This window comes from Schistocerca nitens, chromosome 7 (assembly GCF_023898315.1).
Source record: "Schistocerca nitens isolate TAMUIC-IGC-003100 chromosome 7, iqSchNite1.1, whole genome shotgun sequence".
In the NCBI taxonomy this organism is placed as follows: domain Eukaryota; kingdom Metazoa; phylum Arthropoda; class Insecta; order Orthoptera; family Acrididae; genus Schistocerca; species Schistocerca nitens.
The window spans coordinates 52,427,983-52,438,017 of NC_064620.1; the positions used below are offsets into that span (position 1 = coordinate 52,427,983).

Sequence of the window (10,035 nt, forward strand, 5' to 3'; positions counted from 1 at the left end):
AGAGTAGATTTCTAGTTTCCAGAAAAGTCATTATACTCGAACATAATACGTGTTCCAAAATTCTGCAACTGATCGACGTTAGAGATATAGGTCTATAGTTCCGCACATCTGTTCGACGCCCCTTCTTGAAAACGGGGAGGACCTGTGCCCTTTTACAATCCTTTGGAACGATACGCTCTTCTAGAGACCTACAGTACACCGCTGCAAGAAGGGGGCAAGTTCCTTCGCGTACTCTGAGTCAAATCGAACTGGTATCCCGTCAGATCCAGCGGCCTTTCCTCTTTTGAGCGATTTTAACTGTTTCTCTATCCCTCTGTCGTCTATTTCGATATCTACCATTCTGTCATCTGTGCGAGAATCTAGAGAAGAAACTACAGTGCTGTCTTCCTCTGTGAAACAGCTTTGGAAAAATACATTTAGTATTCGGCCTTTAGTCTGTCATCCTCTGTTTCAGTACCATTTTGGTCACAAGAGTGTCTGGACATTTTGATTTGATCCACCTACCGCTTTGACATTATACCAAAATTTCTTAGGATTTTCTGCCAAGTCAGTACATAGAACTTTACTTTCGAATTCACTGAACGCCTCTCGCATAGCCCTCCTCACACTACATTTCGCTTCGCGTAATTTTTGTTTGTCGGCGAGGCTTTGGCTATGTTTATCACGGTTTGTGAATGTAGATTCAAAGGGAAACATTGCCTACGGACATCCTGGAATCTTGGTTTAATTGCCGGGCGCTTATCCGTCGGTTGTGGTGCACTGCCGCTAGTACAGCTTTTTCATTATCTTCTCCCGTATCACGTTTGCTTCCTTTCCTTTTGCCGGTCTGCACACCGCCATTAGACCTAAAGGCTTTCACAACCTTGTAAAAGAACGATCGAGAGCTAGCTATCTATGGAAAAGGCTCGGCATACAAAGTAACAACAAGCTCAACATGTCTCCTACGTTTTCGGTAAATCAGGATCATCTCAATTTTTTCTTCTATGGTTGCAACATTCATCGTACACTTGTACGCCTGTTCCCCAAACGATAGGCAGGCATGCAGGCAATGAACACTGAGCAAGTATTGTAATGTTTGGAGCCGCTATATGTTCCACGTCTGCACGATATACAATCTCCGGTCACAGTGTACTGCCTGTTATGATGTGTCGTAGCACGCTACACGGTGGCGCATAGAGTAGTTGTTCCCTGTTCGGTATGTTGGAGGAATACAACATTGTGAATGGTGTTCCTAATTAGCAGTTATGAAATACTGGCCTGACCTACACTCGCAACATGGACTTGGTGTCCCACGGGCCATTGGATATTCAAGAGCTATTGAGTAGCAAGTCGTAAATTACTATTGTATACCCATTTCTGTTCCCCCGATTTCAGGAGAATCTGTAGTGAGACGAAGGAAACGCTTCGGACAAAACGGATATATATTTTACTGTAGAACCGTAATTTGTAATAAAACAGGGGTTACTCCACCACCCACGCACGGGGTGGTGTGGGAGTCGAATGTGGTATCGTTGGCTGTTCCCCTCCTAGCAAACAAATTGGAATTATAACTTTGTCTGATCCGGTGTGTAGTTTCGAGGTATTTTACTGTTTTCACTTAAAGTAACACCCTGTACATTTATTTACCTACCGAAATTTGGCCCAGTTTGAAAGAATGAGGTTAACAAGAGACTTGATGCTCTGTTATCTTCCTGAAAGGTTTTAGAGGCTGATAGACGTGAGCAAATGGAAACTCAGCGATGGTCAATTCAAGTTTATGAGGTCATGAATAGTCTCCTCTAAAGTACTAGAAACTCTCAAAATAATATTCAAGAGGTTACATAAACAAGAAGAGAAATTTGTAGACGGATTGCTGTATCGTTGTAGCTTAAACCAGATACCGTTAGTATGTGCAGTGAATTTCCAATGATTAGCAATACCGGCATTGTCGAATACCATTACCTACAGAGTGAATTTGAACAAAACTTGCTGGATTCCCCTGATGCTGAGATTTGCTCCAACAAGAACTGATGGATGGCAAGAGTGGCTTCTGAATTTACAGCCTAAAAGATAATGGTTAAAAAAGCTAGAAAACTTACACAGTAAGTGGCTGTGTTAACAAAGCCTGGCACGAAGATGGGAGAAAGTCCGTCTTGATAAAACACTTGTCTGGGATTGTACATAGCTTCATAGGCGACAGATTTCATTAGAAAATAAGGCACTATGTAGTCCGTGCAGTTATGGAACTCCAGTATGCCGGGATGGCGTAGTGGTTACCCGCATCTCCCTAGTGAGCAGAAGACCCGAGTCAGAATTCGGGCCTTGGTACAATTTTTCATTCGTTGCTTGAGTCTGCATACACACATCATAGATGTTGGAGACTTGAAAACATCTCTGGAACCCTACAGTTTCATTTGATTAATGTAATTGTCCATGAACCATGGACCTTGCCGTTGGTGGGGAGGCTTGCGTGACTCAGCGATACAGATAGCCGCACTGTAGGATCAACCACAACGGAGGGTATCTATTGAGAGGATAGACAAACTTGAGGATCCTGAAGAGGGGCAGCAGCCTTTTCAGTAGTTGCAGGGGCAACAGTCGGGATGGTTGCCTGATCAGGACTTGTAACATTTACCAAAACGGCCTTGCTGTGCTGGGACTGCAAACGGCTGAAAGCTAAGGGAAACATCAGCCGTAATTTTTCCCGAGGACATGCACCTTTACTGTATCGTTGAATGATGATGGCATCCTCTTGGGTAAAATATTCCGGAGGTAAATAGGCCCCGATTCGATCTCCGGGTGGGGAGTCCTCAGGAGAACATCGTTATCAGCAGAAAGAGAACTGGCGTTCTACGAACCGGAGGGTAGAATGTCAGATCCCTTGATCGGTCAGGTAGGTTAGAAAATCTAAAAAGGGAAATGGATAGGGAATTAGTGAAGTTCGGTGGCAGAAGGAATAAGATTCGTGGTTAGGTGAATACAGGGTTATAAATATAAAATCAAGTAGGGGTAATGCAGGAGTAGGTTTAATAACGAATAAAAAAGCTATTACGAACGGCAAGCCAAGACAGACACAAAGCCCACGCCTTCCATTGTGGTATAACTTTATACGCCCACTAGCTCCGCAGATTATGAAGGTATTGAAGAAATGTATGATACGATAAAAGAAATTATTCAGATAGTAAAGGGAGATGAAAATTTAATAGTCATGGGGGACTGGAATTCGACAGTAGGGGAGGAAGAGAAGGAAAAGTAGTAGGTGAATATTGACTGGGGGTAAAGAGTGAAAGAGAAAGCCGCCTGGTAGAATTTTGCGCAGAGTATAACTTAACCATAGCTAACACTTGGTTTAAGCATCATGAAAGAAGGTAATATACGTGGAAGGGCCTGAAGACACTGGAAGATTTCAGATAGATTATATAATAGTAAGACAGAGATTTAGGAACCAGATTTTAAATTGTAAGGCATTTCCAAGGGGAGATGTGAGCTCTGACCACAATTCATTGGGTATGAACTGTAGATTAAAACAGAATAAACTGCAAAGAGGTAGGAATTTAAGCAGATGGGACCTGGATAAACTGAAAGAACGAGAGGTTGTAAAGAGCTTCAGAGAGAGCATTAGGGAACGATTCACAAATACAGGGGAAAGAAATACGGTAGAAGAAGAATGGGTAGCTTTGAGAGATGAAATAGTGAAGGCCGCAGAGGATCAAGAAGGTAAAAAGACAAGGGATGGTAAAAATCCTTGTGTAACAGAATAGATATTAAATTTAATTGATGAAAGGAGAAAATATAAAAATATAGTAAATAAAGCAAGTGAAGAGGAATGCAAAGGTCTCACAAATGAGATCGACAGGAAGTACAAAATGGCTAGCAAGAATAGCTAGAAGACAAATGTAAGGAAGTAGAGGCATATATAATTAGAGATAAGATAGATATTACCTACAGGAAAAGTAAAGACACATTTGGAGAAAAGAAGACCTCCTGTATGAATTTCAAGAGCTTAGATGGAAAACCAGTGCTAAGCAAAGACGGGAAAGCAGAAAGCTGAAAGGAGTATATAAAGGGTCTATATAAGGGCGATGTACTTGAGGGAAATATTATGGAAATAGATGAGGACGTAGGTGAATATGGAATGGGAGATATGATACTGCGTGAAGAATTTGACAGAACACTGAAAGAACTAAGTCAGAAAAAGGCCCCGGGAGTAGACAACATTCCATCAGATCTACTGATAGCCTTGGGAGAGCCAGCCGTGACAAAACTCTACGATCTCGTGACCAAGACGTATGATAAAGCCGAAACACCCACAGATATCAAGAAGAATATAATAATTCCAATCCCAAAGAAAGCAGTTGCTGACATATGAAAACTATCGAACCATCAGTTTAATAAGTCACAGCTGCAAAATACTTACACGAATTCTTTACAGAAGAATGGAAAAACTGGCTGGAGCCGACCTCGGGGAAGACCAGTTGGGATTCCGCCGAAATATTGGATCACATGAGACAATACTGACCCTACGACTTATCTTACAAGATACATTAAGGAAAAGCAAAACTACGTTTCAAGCATTTGTAGAATTAGAGAAAACTTGTGACAGTGTTGACTGGAATACTCTCTTTCTAATTCTGAAGTTGGCTGGGGTAAAATACAGGGAGCGAAAGCTATTTACAATTAGCACAGAAACCAGATGGCAGTTATAACAGCAGAGGAGCATGCAAGGGAAGCAGTGGTTGTGACAGAGTTGTAGCCTATTGTCGATGTTATTCAATCTGTGTATCGAGCAAGCAGTAAAGGAAACAAAAGAAAAATTTGGAGTAGGAATTAAAATTCATGGAGAAGAAATAAAAACTTTGAGATTGGCAAATGACATTGTAATTCTGGCAGAGACAGCAAAGGACCTGGAGGAGCAGTTGAACGGAATGGACAGTGTCTTGAAAGAAGGATATAACATGAACATCAACAAAAGCAAAACAAGAATAATGGAATGTTGTGGAATTAAATCGGGTGATGCTGAGGGAATAAAATTAGGAAATGAGACAGTTAAAGTAGTAGATGAGTTTTGCTATTTGGGGAGCAAAGTAACTGATGATGTTCGAAGTAGAGAGGGTATAAAATGTGGACTGGCTATGGCAAGGAAAGCGTTTCTGAAGAAGAGAAAGTTGTTAACATCGAGTATAGATATAAGTGTGAGAAAGTCTTTTCCGAAAGTATTTGTGTGAAATGTAGCCATGTATGGAAGTGTAACATGGACGATAAATAGTTTAGACAAGAAGAGAGTAGAAGATTTCGAAATGAGGTGCTACCCAGAAGAATACTGAAGATTAGATGGGTAGATCACATAACTAACGATGAAGCACTGAACAGAATGGGCGAGGAGAAGAAATTGCTGCACAACCTGAATAAAAGAAGGGACCAGTTGGTAGGACACGTTCAGAGGCATCAAGGGATCATCAATTTAGTATTGGAGGAAATCGTGGAGGGTAAAAATTGCAGAGGTAGACCATGAGATGAATACACAAACAGATCCAGAAAAATGTATGTTACAATAGTTACTCGGAGATGAAAAATCTTGCATAGGATAGAGTAGCATGGAGAGCTGCATCAAACCATGACTACAGCAACAAGAACAATTGCTCTGTGTAAAAACTATGAATATTTTTGCAAAAGCTGTTCTTAACACTCAAATTAAGGAACGTGCGTACTATACAGTCAATTTTAATCTTCTTACACTAAATATCCTTTTCTGACTTATAGTTTGTGAATGTTTGGCAGTAGTATTTTCAATCTCCTTGTTTTAGCCTTATCCAGAGTCTCTAAAACAAAATAAATTTTTGCTGGTATAAAAACACTTCCCCCCTCTAATGAGATGAATACATAGAAAGCAGCAGGTGATAATATTCAGCAATATGACATGAAACTAGTCACAAATTTGATACAAAAATATTGTGATGCTATGTCCGTGTACCAGCACCTTATTAGAAATTCACAAGTAGCAGTTTCGAAGGACTGGTTATCAATTTATGTTTATGCTAAACTACTAACGGTCACACAACGTATCCTTTTTGCCCAAAATTTTTTCCAGTGACAAGATATTTTTAAACCTGTCACGACTGATTTGTTTGCCAGAGCTAAAATTATGTAGCACGATAAACCTACGTTATAGCTCACATAAAATTTTGCAGCCCATAGCTGAAAGGCTAATAAAATCATAAGTTTTTTTGAATCTTGAACTGAAATTTTTCACAGTTAAGTTTTTTCCCCCCGTGTGCAAAATTTTATTAAAATAAAAAATTCGTATGTAGTTTCCAGGCTCCGACTTAGCTCCTTTACGGTTTGTAGCAAATATTACTGGGAACGTAGTAAAATATTTTTCTGTTAATAATCCATTACAGCTTCCGATAGCAACAGAATTTCTGAACTAATTTGCAAAGAAAGCCAAATGCTGAGAACAATAAGTATGGAAAGAAGGTGTAGCGTGGTGAATGTAACACACAGAGGGCGCAAGTTTCTAAGGGAATGAGCCGCGGCTCATGAATGCACCTAATTTTTTTATCGCCGCCCCCGTTCATTCTGGCTGCCGGACATGAATATCCGTGTGGTCTGCGGTAGGCGCTAAGCCTACTTCGGCCATTGGCCAGAGCTAAAGCCACGGCTGGCGCTCGCTAGCAAGATTGCATCCAGCATTGGTGCGCAACCAACCCGGCATCGGGCCCGGATTGACGCCGATTCGCGCCGTTCATAGGCGATTGAGGGTAGCATTCGAAGCGCTGAATCCGTCCGCGGAAGCGCGAAATGTGATTGCGCCGACCGAGTGCTCCAATTGTGTCACTGTGTACCGCCTGGTCCACTCATCTGACCCCCGATGACGCTGCTCCTAGTGTTTTGCTATACAAACAAAAGCTTTCAGCGCGCTTCATTGTTTGAGTTCGGCGTAACGCTATTGCCGCATCATTAACTTGCTCATAAATAAGGGAAAATCCTTCCGTCTGATCGTACCCACACATACATCCGTCCGTACGTGCAACGATGTATCTACGTAATGTTGGTAGGCCTTCTATCATACTAAAGGGGATGAGGCCAGTTTATCGAACGATTTTATTAGATTAAATATATACCAACAGAGAAGATATTTAGTCACATCATCGCAGACAAAAAAGGGGGAATAGATTTTACGTCGCCCTTAGGGGCAATGAATCAAATTACACTAGTATGGTATATATACTAGTATTGTACTTCTACATCTACGCTGTATAAATCACTGTGAACTACGTGTCATGCCATACGATTTCATCCAGATTCATTAAATGGTGGAGCACTAGAAGAATGACGGTTTATTTGCCTCTGTGCGAACATTTATTTGCCTAATTTTAGAGGATGATATTTGCAGGGTAGATACGTCGAAAACTGCAGAATATTCGTATTTCCTCCCGTGGAAATATACTCTTGTAGTTATCGAAGCAGGTTTTCTAGATGTGTGCGACGTCTCTCTTCGACTGTCTTCCAGTCAAGCACTTTTAGTATTTCTGTTACACGTTCTCATGCTGTTCTTCTTTGTATACAAGCAGTATCTGATCTAATATTGGTTCCATAAACTTGAGAGGGTTGTTCGAGTATTAGCCGTATGCATCTTCTTTCTATGCAGTTTCTCTCGTCTCTCTTTTGTAGACAAACTGTTGTCCCAGGATTGCCATCTGATTCATCCATACCTGAAACTGTGTGGTTGTTCCACTCCATGTCTCTCAAACATTTACGAGTATACGACCAGCGATCAGCGACAGATTCTCATGACTGAGTAGCTACGGACGGAAGACTTACGCGGATTATATAAATCTACATCTGCATTTACAGACATACTCCACAAGCCACCATATGGTGTGTGATGTAGGGCACAGTGTCCCACTACTAGTGATTGCGTTTGCTGTTCCACTTGCCAATAGAGCGAAGGAAAAACGACAGTCTATACGCCTCCGTACGAACCCTAATTTCCCTTTTATCGTGGTCCTTACCCGAAATGTACACTGTGCTGCAGTCTGCTTCAGACGTCGGTTCTCATAATTTAATTCCCGAAGCATATCCTTAATAGTTGCGTACTGTTCGAAACTAGCGGTAACAACGGTAATTAGCGCCTCTGAACTGCTTTGATGTTCTCTTTAATCTAACCTGCTGCGGGTTCGAGACACTCACACAGCACTCAAGAATGTGACTCACTAATATCATAGCCGAGAGGTCTGGGCGCCGTGCTAGGGTTCGCTCGGCTCCCCCCGTCGGAGGTTCGAGTCCTCCCTCGGTCATGGGTGAGTGTGTTGTCCTAAGCGTAAGTTAGTTTAAGTGCAATTAAGTAGTTTGTAAGCCTAGGGACCGATGACCTCAGCAGTTTGGTGTCATACGGACTTACTACCACCCACTAATGTCCTATATGCTGTCCTCTTCAATAAAATTCTTCAGGGTATCAGACCGCATCGTCATAATTTAAAATGCGCCAACGTTTCGGCCAGCGTTGCAGCTAGCCTTCATCAGGGCCTTACGTTAACTGCTAAATGAACACACTTGGTTCCTTAAATAGCTGCACGAGAAAACCGTGTCGTTACTTGATTGGCTGTAAAAGGAGGAGGAGGAGGAGGGGTGAAAGGTATGCTTTATTGGTGTTTCCTTTATTATCTGCCATTGGCTGAAATAGCTGTTTTCTATTGGTCTTTATATTAATCCACCCCATTGGAGGAGACGGACGAATAGCGAACAGGTGATGGCTGTGACGTCACACTGTTTCCATGCTGTCCAGAAGCCGGCTGCGGCGTGCCATTGCTTTGTGTGCTCGCGACCACTACTGCGGCTCTCCGCGTGTCTCCATGGGACGCCACGGCTCTGCCGCCGCTCCGTAGCCCTGCTATTGCAGGCAGCCAAGACCTCGGAAGCTTGTACCCGTCCTCTCTATTCATGTTGGCGGGTCTTTTGGCTATTTCTATCACCTCTCTAATCTTTCTTTTGAAAGTGAGAGGCTGTTTCGCCAGGACGCGGGCTTCTTGAAAAAATATTGGTTTCCCGCACTCGTCTCGGTGTTCCGCCACTGCTGACTTAGTGTGTTGTTTCAGGCGGATATATCTTTCATGTTCCGAGAGCCTTGTGCTAATCGGACGTCCCGTCTCACCTATGTAGACTAATCCTATATGCTGTCTTACTTAGAGATGAACCACACTTTCTTAAAATTCTCCCAATAAACCGAAGTCCACCATTCGCCTTCCCTGCTACAGTCCTTATAAGCTCTCTCCATTTCATATTGCACTATAAAGTTACGTCTTGATATTTAATGGACTTGATTGTGACAAGCAGCACAGTACTTACACTGTATTCTAACATTACGGGTTTGTTTTTGCTACTAATCTGCATTAACTTACAGTTTTCTACATTTGAAGCTGCCACTGATCATACCAACTAGAAACTTTTTTCTATATCATCTTGTATCTCCCTACATCCACTCAACACCACAGCATCGTCAGTAAGTACCCTCACATTGCTGCCCACCCTATCCGCCGGATAATGTATGTATCTAGAATATAACAGCGGTTCTATTACTCATCGGCAACGGCCTTCCCGCAGTGGAAACACCGGTTCCCGTCAGATCACCGAAGTTAAGCGCTGCCTGGCGTGGCCGACACTTGGATGGGTGACCGTCCGGGCCGCCATGCGCTGTTGCCGTTTTTGGGGGTGGACTCAGTCTCGTGATGCCAATTGAGAAGCTACTCGACCGAATAGTAGCCGCTCCGACTGGGAGAGCGATGTGCTGACCACATGCCCCTCCTATCCGCATCCTCAACTGAGGATGACACGGCGGTCGGATGGTCCTGGTGGGCCACTTGTGGCCTGAAGACAGAGTGCATATTACGCATCACTCAGGCACTCCTGATGCTACCCTTGCCTCTCATGAACACTACTCGACGCGGATAACGTAAGGGGTTCTTGTACTTAAGAAGTCTTCGAGCCACTCCACATCTGAGAACCATACCATATGCTCGTACCTTCGTTAACAGTCTTCAGTGAGGCAAATGCTGCTCC

The 10,035-nt window shown here is 42.8% G+C and overlaps 1 pseudogene; it reads left to right on the top strand.

Moving 5' to 3' along the window:
• The first annotated feature begins 9,560 nt into the window (after window positions 1–9,560).
• Window positions 9,561–9,678, top strand: LOC126196683 (5S ribosomal RNA; annotated as a pseudogene).
• The last annotated feature ends 357 nt before the right edge of the window (window positions 9,679–10,035 follow it).